This window comes from Calonectris borealis, chromosome 17 (assembly GCF_964195595.1).
Source record: "Calonectris borealis chromosome 17, bCalBor7.hap1.2, whole genome shotgun sequence".
Lineage (NCBI taxonomy): Eukaryota > Metazoa > Chordata > Aves > Procellariiformes > Procellariidae > Calonectris > Calonectris borealis.
Window position 1 is genome coordinate 6,086,028 of NC_134328.1, and position 15,143 is coordinate 6,101,170.

Here is a 15,143-nt window from a genome sequence, read left to right on the forward strand (position 1 = left end):
TTAAACATTTCCTTAAAAATGTTTCGGGCATGACAGAGATCCCCCAGTCTCCAAATCCAAGCCAAACCCTGCTGTACCTGCAGGTGGAGAACCCTCTCCCTGGAGAAGGCATGGATTCACCCTCTGCGCCTCCTACTTCCCATGGCATTGGAGCTTCAAGGGGAACCAAACACCCAGCAGGGACCTCAGTTACACAGAGGACTTCTGCTCGTGGTCAGGCAGAAGCCAGAGCTGCTGAGGCCAGGGGTTTCCACCCCTACTTCATGGGCTGGGGCCAGACTTCTCAAAAAACACGTGAAACCTTGAAGCTGCCCCAGGTTTGCAGCAAGCAGAAAACCTTTGCGGTTTCAGATTTCACTTACAAATCAGCTCTGAGGAAAACAGCTAGAGTGATCGAAGGCATTAAAAATTGATATAATTAACAGAAATCAAGGGTATAATATATATCAACTTGTGCATGAGTTCAAAAGCTCTTTTTAAAGGCACAGGAGCCAAGGAATTTTTCCATTATCTCAAAAAGAGCTAGATAAAGCCTTTTGCTTGTAGAATTAAGCCTGTAGCAGCTGGTAAGGTTACTGAACCAGCTACAGCAAGCCTTGTTCTGCGTTATAAAGACATCCCTCTCGCCGGAGAAGAAATGTTAACGTGCATGCACATACGCATTTTTTTTTTTTAACCTGATTCTTTAGGCATCCCCCATCTCCCGCCCTCTCCCTCTGTCACCTCTTGAAAAGGTTTTTCAGACTGGAACTGTACTTGAATTTTGTCTAATTGGAAGGAAATGTAAGACCCAAATCTTGGTTCTCATTGGCATGGAGACACTTGCGTACAATCACAGTATGCAAAGCAGCAGAAGTCTGAATTCATAATTGGACGTTCCAAAATGTAATTATGAAAGATGAAATGCTCCTTTCAATGAGAAGGCCGTAAATAGAATAATTAATTTTGTGTTTGCTTGAACAATTCTGTATTATGGACCTTACACTGGAACTGAAATTAATTAAGTGCACCAGGATTTATGGAGGAGGTGAAGAGAGAGGGAAAAAAAAGAATTAATCTGAAGTAAAAGATAGATGACTTTGTGAGTGTAATGATGCGTTAGTCTGGGGTATTCTTTAACAAATTTAGCAGGCATGTTCTGGGTACAAACAGCACGCACTGACAGAATTATCTCAACTAATGCAGCTGCTGGACTCTGAGCAAATTGAGATTGCAGATGAGTACTTTAGATTTAGCGCTATTAACCCTCCGTGTGCTGGAGACTGTGCTGCTGTTCCCGCCGTGGGAAGGATGGCTGTTGGCCTTGTGCTCAGGTCTGCAGGACGCGGCTGTAGAGCAGCTCCCCGCGCCCTGTGCGGACACAGGCGCAGACACACACATGCACTCGCTTGCCCCGAGCTCTGTGCGGTGTTTGAGGGCAACGCAACGCCGGTCCCTGCGCAAAGCCTGCTGACCGGGGCAGGCGGTTCCGGAGGAAAAGCGGAGGAGAGGCAGAGCGCTCGCAAGGAAGGGAAACGACACGGAAGGGAAGCAGAGTTCAGGGTAACACCTCTCAACGGACTCAGAGAACAGAGGGATGGCGACTATTGCCAGTTGAGATTTTTAAAGCAAACGAAGCCAAAGTGAGGGCTCGAAAGAATAACTGTAAACCAAACAGCTTAGTTGTGAGGAGTTATTCCTGAACTCTTTTCATATGAAAATCCAGAGTTATTCCTTTTTTCTGCTGAGATCAGACTGTAAAAAACCAGGTGTAAAAACCTCCTCTGATGCTTCACTCAAGACGAAAGCATTTTCCAGTCCTGACTGAATTAGGGATTTCAGATTTACCAGCCTGGCAGAGACCCCTGAGACACCCGGGGCAGGGAGTGCTTCCAACATCCAGAACAGTCACTCAGAAGACATTTCCACTCCCATAAACATTATGCTTTACTGGTATAATTTTGAATAAAATAATGTAATCTGCTATAGATCCACGAATCACCAACGTGATGCTTCCTGCTAGGAGTCATTCAGAAGCAGCGCTTTCTGAAGCCTTGGCTCGGGCCGTGCGGTACCGCTGAGCAGCACGGGGACACCGGTGGGCAGCACGTTATGTCTCTGGAGTGTCAGCTTTCCCTGCCCAAGAGCCGGCCGCTGAGAGACACCCAGCAGCTGGAACCCACCCCTGTGAATTTTTTAAGACTCCAGGAAGCGACCGATTAGGATGTGCTGGCGCAGCCCTGGAATGGACGGAGAAATCACAGGTATTGAAGAGAGGTTGCCTTATCTCTGATTTATCCTCTGCTTCTCCTCTGCTGGGATTTCTTTGCTAGGGAAAAACTTTCTCAGGTCTGATTCTATTCCGTTGGGGGACTATGGCGGTGCGGGACTGCGAGCTCCTTGTCTTTCATGGGCATCTGCTCCACGACGGTCCAATTAAGCACAAATTGTACCACGGTTCATCAAAGTTCAGCACGACAAACTTCTCCCAAGTCACTTCTCCTTGCAGAAAGCTGTGGAAAGCTGTGCTTGGTGCAGTCACTGGGAGTGAAAGGTGTGAAATCCATAGGTCTATAACCCTCAGGCAAGACCTGGGCACGTGGCAGGTTGTGAGTCTGAAACATATCCCTCTTCTTGTCAGATCAAGCTGTTCCCAAGCCTCAGCGTTACCTCCGGGCTGAAGGAGACTCCACAGCGGTGTGATAGCTTTGTCCCAAATGCAGAAGCACCAGAGTGCAGGAATAAGAGCCACTTTCCCCATAGAAGAAAGAGCTGGGATTGCACAGTACCAGCTTGCTGCCACACAGAAAACCTCCACAGATACTCTTCTTAGAGTTGTAAGCTGCCTGGGTGATGGTTACCCTACAACATACGTTGATCTCTGGGTAGCAGAGTGCACTTGGGTACAATGCCTATTTGCTTACTGATATTTATTTTCATTTTCCACAATAAAATGCTAACTATGAACTACAGTTAGTCTGCTTTAAATTGCAACAAGAGCTGCATTTTCCACTTGCTTGGTTATAGCTCTTTAAGTGATACATTATATTGTTTGCCAGAATACTTCTACAAAGTCTTTGCTTCATTTAACTTGTAGAACAATTCAGCCAGATTGGTCTATAAAAGGTGTACTTAAAATGAGGATTACCCTGGGACTCAAAAGTGCTGGGTGCTAAAATGCAGTCTCTCATTTCCCATGGCCTTCTGAGCATTTGGACATATTTATACCTTCTGCATTGCAGCAAACTTAATCAGAAGGACAGGCTTGCTAACATCTGTGCATTCCATTCACTTCTGGAGTCGTCTCAATCTCTTCTGAAACCTGATTCTGGCTGTCAAAGCGCATAGCTCTCTATGCTGGGTATTATTCGGACATTTAGACATCTGTCAGCAGGAAGTGTGATAGATGGTTTTGTTAACCCGCAAAGGCAAAGACTGTGACAGCGAAAGACTGTTATGCAGGGACAAAGTATTCTGCAAACCTTACAAGTACGCTCGATACTTTTCCCAGCCTACAGTTGCAGCAGGGACCGAACACTTGGAAGTGACAGACGTGCTACACATTAGCTCAAGCTGGACATAGCCCCCCCACTAGCTTTGGCCAAAACAAGTAAAAGAAGTAACGTAGGTGATAGGTTATCCCCAACAGCAGAAGAGACTTTTCATGATGAACTGATCTCCACTAACACAAACTCCTGCAAGTAGGACTTTTTGTAGCAAACTGTAGCTAGAAATGAAGACTGTGCTTTACAAAGAAGCTGAAGGAAAGTGGAAATCTGTTTTAACAAAAATCATCACAAAGGTTTCATTTAAATTGTTTGAATTCACCAACTAGTCCCCACAGCTGTCTTTTTTTTTTCTCAGGTTCAAATTCTTCCTCCTTCCAACCTCCTATCTAGCAGTCATCTGCAAGCAGGACTTTGGACCAACAATGCTTAAGGCAAAATCTAGAGCCAAACTGGAATTTTGGGATGCTTAGTTCTGGGGTTTGGTTTGCATCCATATGTAGTTTTAGCCTGAGTAGGGACAATCCTTTCTGTCTCACAACCTTCCAAAAAAAAGTCAAATGCAATTAATCCTCACTGGTTTTCCATTTCCTGTGATTCTAGGATTCCTGTGCTGAGTCTTCCAGAGAATTAAGACCAGATACGGATAGAGGAACACGTCCCTACTACTTCTTTTCCAAAGAGCCTGTTACCATAACAGCCAGTGGCTCACAGCTGGGAAGGGATGTGGCTCCTGTAATCACAAATAGAAAAATCAGGAGAACACAGACTCTGGGAGGAGATCCTGTATGGAGGCAGGCAGAGGGACCTGAGCAACCTGTCCTGAAAATCCCTGCAGTATACTTCTATTATCTCTCATACAGATGAGGAGGTGGTGCTGGCGTGTTAGCACAGAATTTGGACGAATATAGTTTAACTTACATCTTTTCCACCAGATTCCCTTTGTGATCCAGAGAAAATCTTCTGAACTGCGTCCTCTGAAGGGTCTGAGTGCTCGGTAAGCCTCGGTGACTTCACTACTGGTTTTGCTAGCCACGTGATTCGAGTTAGTTGCATTCACGTCGCTATAGGGCTGGGGTTTCAGGTCCAGGTAGTCTCACTTTTCCCTCTGTTTGCTGTCCCCCTGTTTTAAGCTGAATTTTTTTTGCGCGCAGCGTGGCTCCCCCTACACTGCCTCTGAGCGTGCGTTTGAGCTGAGCCCCTGCAAACATGCCAGTATACATGTGTGTATTATGTATGTACACGGGTACATATATTATACATATAGACATGGAAGACATAGAGATACATACTGTGATGCTCGTAAACTTCATCTTTCTAAAGGTGTTAGATGAATAAGATAAAATCAGTTCCTTCTCTTTATTTATAAAGGGGAGTGATTGCACTCAGTGTTTGTCTTCAATATTTGGGAAAAGCTAAATTTGAAGCTTTAGATTTGTAGGTTTGGGCATGTTATATATATTGCAAACATTTCAGGGGAATCCTTGTTGTTAAGTCCCGTGACACTACTGTAGACCGTGAGAGATGGATATATAGTGATTTCTTTTAAGCCCTAATTTCTAGAAACAGATTACTGTCTAGAAACCTCAGCTTTCAATAGGAAAAGAGAGAAAAAGGGGTTGGTAAAATTTCTGCATATGGGAAATGTGAAAAGGTGATTTAAATGGAAGCAGCAGTCTTGCAAACCAGACAGGATTAAAAAGTTTACCTGGAGCAATGAACAAGCAAACTCATATCAAAGTCTTGAGCTGATTTTTGTCCACTTGCTTTGACAATGATGCCACGCATTACCTGCAAACAATAACATGTTTTATCTCATGCAGAAACACAAAGACTCATTTCTGGAAACACTGTCAATAAAAAGCAGAAAAAGGCAAATCTTCCTAATCACTGTACCAGGATAATTCAAACTAATAACATAACCTGCAGTTTTGCAGTTTTCTATTATTAGAAGGAATGAAAAAATTCACCAATCCCCATGACACTGATTCATCAAATAAATTAACTGTGTTCATCAGTTAACTCTCACTGGTCAGATAGGGTTAAAATTCTTGGATCTAATTCACATTGCTAATTTCGCAAAGGGGCAAAAAAGCACACTGGGATAGCAGGAGCCAAATATGCTATTTTGCCATAACTGACTGAACCTTGGGGGCTGGTGTTTTATTCTGGTAATATTTCTTTTAATAAAAAAGTGCCTGATTAAAATACCCTTTTAGAAAACATTAATTCAGGAGCTAAAAAAAAAATTCAAATGAACTCAAATAGATTTTCTCTGGTACGTTAGCATTGCATTTAGGATAATGGATAGGGAGAAGGATGGATTCTGTAGGTATAAATCAATAGGCGAGGGGGGTTGATGAAACTGCAACCTGTGAGAGTGAAGCCCTAGTGGTTTGTGATATCATCAGGAGCCCAAGATTAATTCGTTTGACAGTCCAGTCTCCTGCATTCATTATTTTAACAACATGCGCACAGGACCAAGATACACATGTTCACCAGTCAGCTAACGTATATTCCTCAGAGCCCCTACAAGCACTCGGTTTAAAGCAAAAACCCCAGCTGACTGTTGGTAGGATATGTGAATAGATTATCCTTTTTATTGTTGTAAGAAAACCCATAGGGAAAGTGGGGGTTACGGAGAGATGGAAACATAATTGGTAGTTTTGGATTAGCCACACCGCTGGTCACACCGGCCGGTCGCACACCAGCCAAGGACACGGTTCTGCCACTCTTACAAGGCTCAGTGCTACCTTCGTGAGGCTGTGTTAATGATTTCATTAGGATTTCAAGTGGAATGTGATGGGTGGCAGCAGGGATAAATGAACAACACTCTGCTCCCAGCCTGCTTTTTCGACGGTTTCTGCCTTTGAATTTTCTCTGGCTGAAAATAAAAGTTTCTAGAAGAGAAACTTTTTGGTTTGCAAGAAGAAGCAAAAGGAATTAATATAAGTCAAGCAGGTGCTGGAAACCCCTAATAATCTTATGTACCCTCCATTTTCTATGCAGCTATCTCACTGCTCATTTTTCTTGCAGGCTTACGACCAAATCCTGCTCACCTCATGCTCCATCTAAGGGCCTCTGAAACCTGTGAAAGGGCCATTGATTTTAATGGCTATTGGATCAGACCCTCATTCTTAGGTATAGCCCCATTCATTTCTTACGGCCTGTTCATGTGAGCAAATTGGCCCCAATTTGGCCCCAAGTCTGTGACTTTCCCAGCCCTGGGAAAAGGCAGAAATCCCTGTCATGTTCTGCTGTACGGTCTATACTGTCCAGCTGGAGTTAAGTGTACCTCATTACTCAGGGAAATTTGGATTTGGACAATTCTTCACTGATAAACAACATATTGCCATAATTAGCGAGTGTGGACTGGGAATCCTGGAAATGGAGTCTGTCCAATCTGTCAGTTTAGGAACATATTGTTTAATTTACACAGTGCAGCGCATTGTGCAACCTGAGAAGGCTCTCCCACCCCGGGCCGGAGCAGGGCTTTCTGCTGCCTCCGATTTATGAAAACAGCTCTCAGGTTCAGACAATAATTTTGACACTCTCCTTTTAACTCTTGGCCTCCACGTCTGGGTTGAAAGTGAACATGCGTGGTCGAAAGAGGCCATGCACGGTTCCCGTGCAACCACGGCCAAGTTATTTTTCACAGCTAAGCCCTGAGATTCCCCGTTTTCCAGCAGGAAAGTCTTCCAGAAGGGGAGACTTTGTGCAAGAAGCATTGCGAGAGGGAACAGTAGAGCCCAAATGAGTGTACTTAAGTGCAGGATTCAAAACTCAAGACCCTGTGCTGGTGTACCCATGCTCTGAGGGTCCTGATCTGGAGGATGAGAGAAGCTGACCAACCTGGACTACAGCATGGAGTCCAAGATGACCATCCGAAACCTGCTCCACAGAGTGCTGTTTGTTTTGTTTGGAAATTACCCCCAGAGTCATGAAAAGGCTAACAGAAATGCACAGCACAGTTGTTTTAATACAAAGACACACTATTAGATTTCCATCCTGATTGACCAGCCTCATCGAGCATCATGGTTTACCTCCCGTTCTCCAGGCCAAATTCTTCTTCAGCTATCAGACTTCCCTTTCATCATCCTGCCTATCTTCTAATCAAAGCAAACCACTCTAACTTTTAAATTAAACTAATTTTCATATTGTCCACATATACATACAGTTAAGAAATTACAGTGACAGTGATAAAAATGTTAATTTTTCTTTCCAGATGCTTGTAAAACAGCCTTAACATATGTCCGCTGTTTAATTAACAGAGCGGCAGCATGGTGGAGAGAAGCCAAACTAATAATTTAAAGAAGCATTCTCCCTCCCTTGATTTGAATCCCAAAACACATCCATCATGTGCATTTCTGAAACTGCAAAAGATTTAATTTTCTGAACTTTCAGCAAACATCATAAAACAAGTCAAAGAGAAACCTGGAGTCAGGAGTGATCGCCTTTGAAAGAGTTCAGCTTCAGAACTTGTACAAGAAATTCATTTCGTTAAGTGAATAAAAACTCCAGCGCTTTTTTTTTTTTTAAATTAGCTTTTATTGTCATCTCCTGCTGGGTGGCCAAAAGGTGCCATTTTGCTACTCAGGTTCTAGTCCTGAGCTGCCTCCTTGCTCAGATTGATGAGGATGTAATTCCTTCCTACAAACTGAGCCAAGGTGAAGCCAGTCATCTCACACACTCCCAGCCCCTTTTCCTGTAATATTTGTGCACTGCAAAATTTCTGGAGTATCTGTCTTTACCCCCCAGGAGGTACAGATATGCTGCTACCCCAACTTATAGGTGGGCGACTGAGTTTAAATTGCATGTTCAGCACATGCATTTTAACTAACTCCACTTTTGAAACGCAGTTGTCCACATGTCCCTCAGCCCAAGCTCTGGAGGGGGAGAAATGAGGATGCTGAGGACTTTGGTGCGAGGTGAAGGTCTCACTCTTGCAACCTGGGGCAGGTGAAGTCAAGAGACGCAGCCCACCCCAAGCTCTGCTCTTCTAAGGGCAGCATCAAGGGCTTGAGCCCGAGATGGAGCCAGGCTTGCTGCTAGTGGTGGGGATAGAGAAAGTCCTGGTCTCGGAGCTGACATACGCTCGCAATGCTCCTCTTTGCCCCTTCGCATAGACAAGGCCATAGGGACGAGGTGAACTTAAAACTATCACTTGCAAAATTGGCACAGAGATCATGTCTCTGAAGCCAAAGTGAACTTTGCAGCAAGGAACCTGCCCTCCCTCTTAAAGCACATGGAGAGCTTCACCCCCCACTGCCCTTTGCGTGTCTGGGATGACTCTCGGTTATTTAAAGGTGCAAAAAGCTCTCCTTACCACATGCAATGGTCGTCAGCAAGCAACAACTTGTATGTAGAAGGGATCAAACCCCACATGGAGATTACCCTGAGATCCATGGGGGAGGAGGAGATGCCACCGCATCCATTAACCCCTTCTGGGATAATGAGACATGCAGAAAGTCAGCACCGCCCACCTCTCACAGCCAGAAATGATGCTCCGGGCCCCCATCCTCTGCAGAGCTAATGACTCCTCCTGAGGGACCAATATGCCTGGGGAAAGGAGGTTGTGTTTTATCAACCTGACGGAGGAGCCTCTGTTTCCAAAGAGACACACGGTGTAAAAGATAAAGCAGCACGGTGCCGACTGGGGAAATACACCCTTTCCTCTGTGAAAAGGAAGAGATTTGTCAACGGTGGGGCTATATTTTATTACTGTATTAAATGGAAGAGCACATTAAAAGACTTCTGTTAAATATTAACCAGGAAGAGGAAAGACGGGGATAGAGCACTTTCCTTCTACACCTTTTGCAGGGAATACTTGGTCATAAAGCAACTCGGAAATTAATCTGCTGATAGATTAGAGACTGTGAGTGTTAATTGACCCTTTGATCTCCTAGTTGTTATTTTGGGTCTTGAAGGGAGGGATATTAATGAATCTGAAGGTATTAAATGAATTCCTCACTTGCTGTGGCAGCATTTGGCTCCCAGCAGAGAGCATCCCTTTGGGCTGGCCGTGCTCTGGCTGGTCTTCACCAAGGGGCGAAGGCACGGAGACGGGCATTACAGCACGCACACGACAGCCAGGACGAGAGCACCCGGCTGGAGTTACCGGGCAGTCCTCATGCTCTACATGGCTAAAGGGAGTTGAAAAATCCCCAGCTTGAAATAGAGAGCATTTCACAAACTCTTGGATCAGAGTCACTGCTAATCCCAGCACAGCTCAAAGCAAGTGGATCTGCTGATCGTCTTTCTCCTTTCAGAGCCCTGCAGGAGGGTGGCACAAACAGACCTGGGGATGCCTCCCCAGGTATCGGTCATCCCTGGCGCAACTCTGCAGCCTTCGAGGGGATTACACCAGGCATTCGTTTTGCCATGTTGTTTTCAACACAGAACCTCGGGCTGTTTTTTCCAGAGGTCCTTCTCCAAAATGGCAAAACCACTGGGCCGTGGGCAAGGTCATCGCCCAGAGGCAAGGACTGAATTGCAGAACTCATGCAGAAGTCTGAGCCAGGCTTGTTCATGTCATGGCCCTACGTGTTACTAGTATCGCGATCAGACAGAATTTCTCCAAGACATGCAGAGAGTGGGAGGACCATCTTGGATGAAGTTTCTTCTTAATCTAAAAGCTGGAGACAAACATTTGGAAAAAAATTGCAGGCGATGAGTCAGTTAATATAGCAGGGACTTTCTCCAGAAACCTGGCCAGCTCTTTCCACTAAAGAGCTAGTCTTTGGCTAGCTCTCCAAAGGAGGCTCAGTGACTGTGTACATTAAAAATGCTATCACCATTATGGTCTGTTCACTAAAGGTACAAGAGCATGACAAATATATGTAATTTGCAAATTGGCTGGTCTTTTGCAATAATTTAGAGACACTAGTTAGAGGCAATAGAAATCTAACAATTACTGATGTTTAAGGTTTGCATTGTTGCTCTGTGAATATTTCATGCATAAATGAACTTCCCCTGGACCAACTGCTGTTTCTGATGAGGCGCTCTGAGGCTTTATTGCCAAATACACAGCAGGGCTCCCCCAATGAGCCACATAACGGATGATGCATCGTCTTTGCAGCTTAAATAATGCAGGGTATCTGCATTTTATAGAGTGGTGGTACACTTTATTTACATATCAAGTGAGTGGCCAGACTGAATATGAAGAAATATGTGAAGGAAAGGACATGGCACTTTTAATATTTCATATTTAGCAAGCACCCTGCCGAGGAAAAGCCTCGGCAGACTGAGATGTGAGCTAAACTGCCTGATTTCTGGGTGTGCATGTGTCTTTCCGACAAAATCTCTTGCAAAACTGATGAAATATATGCCTTTTCCCATTCTTGCAAACTTCTTCAGCACTAATGAAAACAAAAGGCATAATCTGCCAATCAGAGATTGACTTTCCAAATGCCATTTGTTTGGGAAGAGATCAAGCCCACCCTTAAAATCTCATCCTGTTCCTTCCTGGGGCTGCTGGGAGATGTAGTCTTGCTCTCTCTCACTCGAAGGGAGCCGCAGAGGATTTCTGCTCGTAGGGAGGCCACCCGCAAAGCCACATCAGCCTGCTAGAACTGCAAGGAGGCCCAAAACCCACAGACAAAGCATTATCCAAAATGCAGAACTACTGCAACAGCTGATGATTCCTCCTATGTGAACCAGTTTGGGTTGATGGAGGGGAAAAACGGTATATAAAAGCAAGATCCAGTTCCCCCCTATGAAGAATGGGGCTTGCACATCATCGTTCATGTGGGACTGGATCTCAGGGTACGGATCCTCTTTCTGGAGCGGGTTATTCAAGCATCCAGACTTGACTCACTCATAAAATCCTCCTTCCTCATTCATGAAAGCCCCTCAGATCTCAGCCTGGCATGGCCATGTGCAGGGGACTGGTCCAAGCCCAGGAGCGTTGGCTGTCATTATTGTCCCTCCAAAGAGTTCCAGTCACGGGACATGGCACTGATATTAAATTGTTTAAAGCAACAATCTGCTCCCTCCACAGAGAGAACAGCCCAGCAGGGCATAGGCACCGATTCTTCACCTGCTTTTTTGCAGGACTGGTGGGGATGTGCCTGCCGGCAGCACTCCTCCACCTCCTACTCTGTCCAGCGTCTGTGTGAGAGCGTGCAGCATCTCCCCCGCATTACGCCTCATTCAAAGAAGAAGTGATGTGTGCCAGTCCTTTTTTGTACAAACCTATTAAAATTCCAATGCAAATGACCGGATTCATAATCTGAGTTTCATTGAGAAACACCGTTTCCTGCTTTCCCCAGTAATGAAATTATTGGTTGTGCAGATGCTCCATTTCTAAGCTAATTCAATGTCTGACTAGGTTTTTTTAAGACTGTGTGTGTGAGGGCAGGGGTGTGCGGATGTGCAGGGGGGTGTGTGCATGCAAACACACAAACACATCTGCGCAGCATGTTTCCCAGCACACAGATCTGTAGGCTATTTAGTTAGATAGCCAATTATAATTATAAATGCAATGGGAATACGAGCAGTGTATTCTATAGACACGATCAAAAATAAACTGGGAAAACTAAAAGCAGCTTAGTCGCCAGAAACTAATACACTACAGGGGCAAGTTGTGGAAATGCCTGATTATTCTCTTTTGCTCACTCCATCTCTGGGGGATCTTCCTGAACTGTTACTTTAACTGCTCAACTTGCCTTTTCCACTGTGATAGTCAGCAGATGAAGCCCTTCACATTTAAGTGTAATAGTGCCAGAGAGACCAACTGCTCCTCAGAGTTACGACCTATAAATGTCGCTTCTGTGTCAGAATGAGAATGTGCCACTGAAGATGCTGAAGTCTGCAGAGGGTTTGCTTGACAATTCATGCAGGCCATTAAACTTACTCCTCCCCTCGTCCCCCCAGCATTGTGTACGCTGGGATTTCTTGCTTGCTTTCACAGCTTTCTGAGCAGTTCTTCCAAAGCTGGCAACAACTGAGCAATTTATCCCTGGGACAAAGTGTATGGCACAGCACTTGTTCAAGTTGCTCTTCTTTTCACCTGTCATGGCAAATAAGAGCTCCAGGACAAACTGCCTGTGCTTTGCTGCACCAGGTCGGGTATCTTTATCCAGAGCAGAGGGGGAATGGCGACGGACATTTACATCAGTCATGTAAAGTGGGTATAAGTCAGCCCCCCATCCTGGCCGATTGCCGGACACAGGGTGTACGGCTTGTTCCCTTTGCACGGGAACCCGCACGGCGTCCTCCACCCATGCTCGTCCTTTACTGGAGGTGGCTTGGGGGGTCTGGAAGGAGAAAGAGAACTACTTACATTGCTCCACAGCACCCAGATGTTTCTGGCCAACAGAATAACCGTGTTAGAGTCATTTCAGTCTGCCTTGGTCAGGAGGACTCGATTACTTCTCAGCCTGAAGGGTGCAGCAAGAAGAATAACAATAGCTGAGCACAGGGTTTTTTTCTTGGCTCATAAACTGCTTCTGGCCTTAGCTGAAAGCCCAATTCACCACCGCCATGAGCACATCTCGGAAGAAATGCAGGCATTTACACCACATTAACATCTAGCCCACATCCCCATGTACTCAGGTACAGGATAGAGATATCTAATATTTACTTATTCCACTTATCGCTTAGACCCTGACAACTGGCTCGTAAGGAGGGCTCGGGAGCCTTGGGAAGTGCCGGTCCCAAGGCAGGTGCAGACACACCGTGGTGCGCTGGTGTAGGGCCTGGACAACACGGTGCCACAGACCCGCTTCTGTCCCTGCCCCTTTTCTTTCTGAGAAAAGAGAGTTGATGTTTTGGAGACCTTGGGAAGGGAAGAAAAGCACCTCTCTGGGAGGAATGATGGTGTAGAAAACCCCAGGGGTTGTTGCTACGTGGCTGAGAGATCATCAGGGGTGGCAGGGCAGAAAGGAAAAGCCATGGGCAGCAGAGGGGATGAGGCTGGGGTGAGAAACGAGCCCTCGCTGCGGGGCAGACCCGTGCAGGGCTCTGCAGAAGAGGCTGGACCATATAGACGGTGCAGCTGGAGGAGGGTGGCAGACCTCTGCTGTGAATGGAGGAAGATCGTACGGGCAGCTGCTCTCTGGACAGGAAAAAGGAGTAGGATGGAGGAGTGTTGTGAGACTGACGGACAGCGCTAACTCCGCTCGGGGTGTTATTACGCTTCACATCAGTTTGAAATCTGGAGGATCAAGTCTGTGATAGCCCCAGCTTGTGGAAAGTCAGATGCTGCCGTCCAAGCGCTTCTCCTCATCTAACTCCCCACTCCTCCCATCCAAGGGTGCTCCGGGCACCCCACAGCCCTTCCCACAGCGCCTTTCCCCTTTCCCAGTCACCGGCATCACTCTCTGCCAACCCCATCCCCTCCACGGCGGCCGGGGCAGCTGCCGGTCCCACCAGCGTGCATGGATGAGGCAGCAGATGATTTTGCAGCCACTTGACCAGAGACGCTGGTTGAAGCGGGACCGAGATGGGGAGGGGGAAGAGCTGAGGATCCTTTTGAGACCACCACCTGGGACTGGCGGCACTTCTACTAATGCACAGTGAACAGCTAAATCATACATTATTGATTTGTCAGACGTATTTGCATATAAATAAGCATGATCATTCATACAAACCTTAATGTTGTTGTTCTCCCTTTAGTGTTGTGATCACAGATGAATGACTCTAGTTAGACACAATTCAGGAAAGCTTGTACCGCTGCAGCAAAGTAAGCTGCTGATTTAAAACTACATTTATTGGAGCATGTAAGTGTGACAGTCTATTGGTGAATTCGGGGATAATTAGTCTAAAAGACAAGATAAATGAATCCTGAAAGTGATATTGTGATGAAGAAATGATCCCTCCATGCTAGTAAAGCTTTGATGCCAGAAATATTGTAAATGATAATTAACTGGGAAACACAGAGGAATTATATTTCAATTGTGTTTTCAAAAAGACTTAGAATTTTACAGACAAATTGATTGGGTTGTCCCCCTCCCCCAGCGCTGTGATTATGAAAGATTGTCTAATTTACAACATGAACTATGAAGCATATGACAAATCGCTGGCTTGCTTTTATGCGTCTTGTTTGTACGTTTCTCCCTGGTAGATATCTGCTTATTGTTTTTAAGCAAACCAAGACATGTATTTTTCAATTAGTCTTTCCCTAGGCCTAATCTAGACAGATCTGCAGGCCAGCACAACACACTGACCCATGAAAATTATATCTGCTGTATTAATTCATTAAGCATTGCAGGATCAAGCTGTAAGATCTCACTCCCTGATAACATCAGCGGCGTGAGCCGGGTTAGTCTGCATCCCTCCCCTGAAAAGAAAATATTATAGATTGTGCAATGCAGGGGAAACATTGCTTGCTAACACTTCATTTTAATTGTCCTAAATTAGAGCTGAAGACTTACAGAACTGTGCGTGACAGCCAATGAATACCAAATGAATTCATTAGGATCAACGCTGTTACAATGAATAACTAACGAATCTATAACAAAGTCTATATCCTTTATGCCTCGGCTGTCGGCTGCAGCAGGGAACCCTGGAGGGAACTATCCTGACCCTCGGCTCGCTGAGGCCAGCACGCTTTGCCCCGTGCCTGCCTCTAATTGCAGCTCTAAGTGAAGCCGGGTGTCACCTGGGTTGCTCAGGGTTAGGGGAACGGTGCAGGCGGAAGGAGAAGAGGATCGAAGG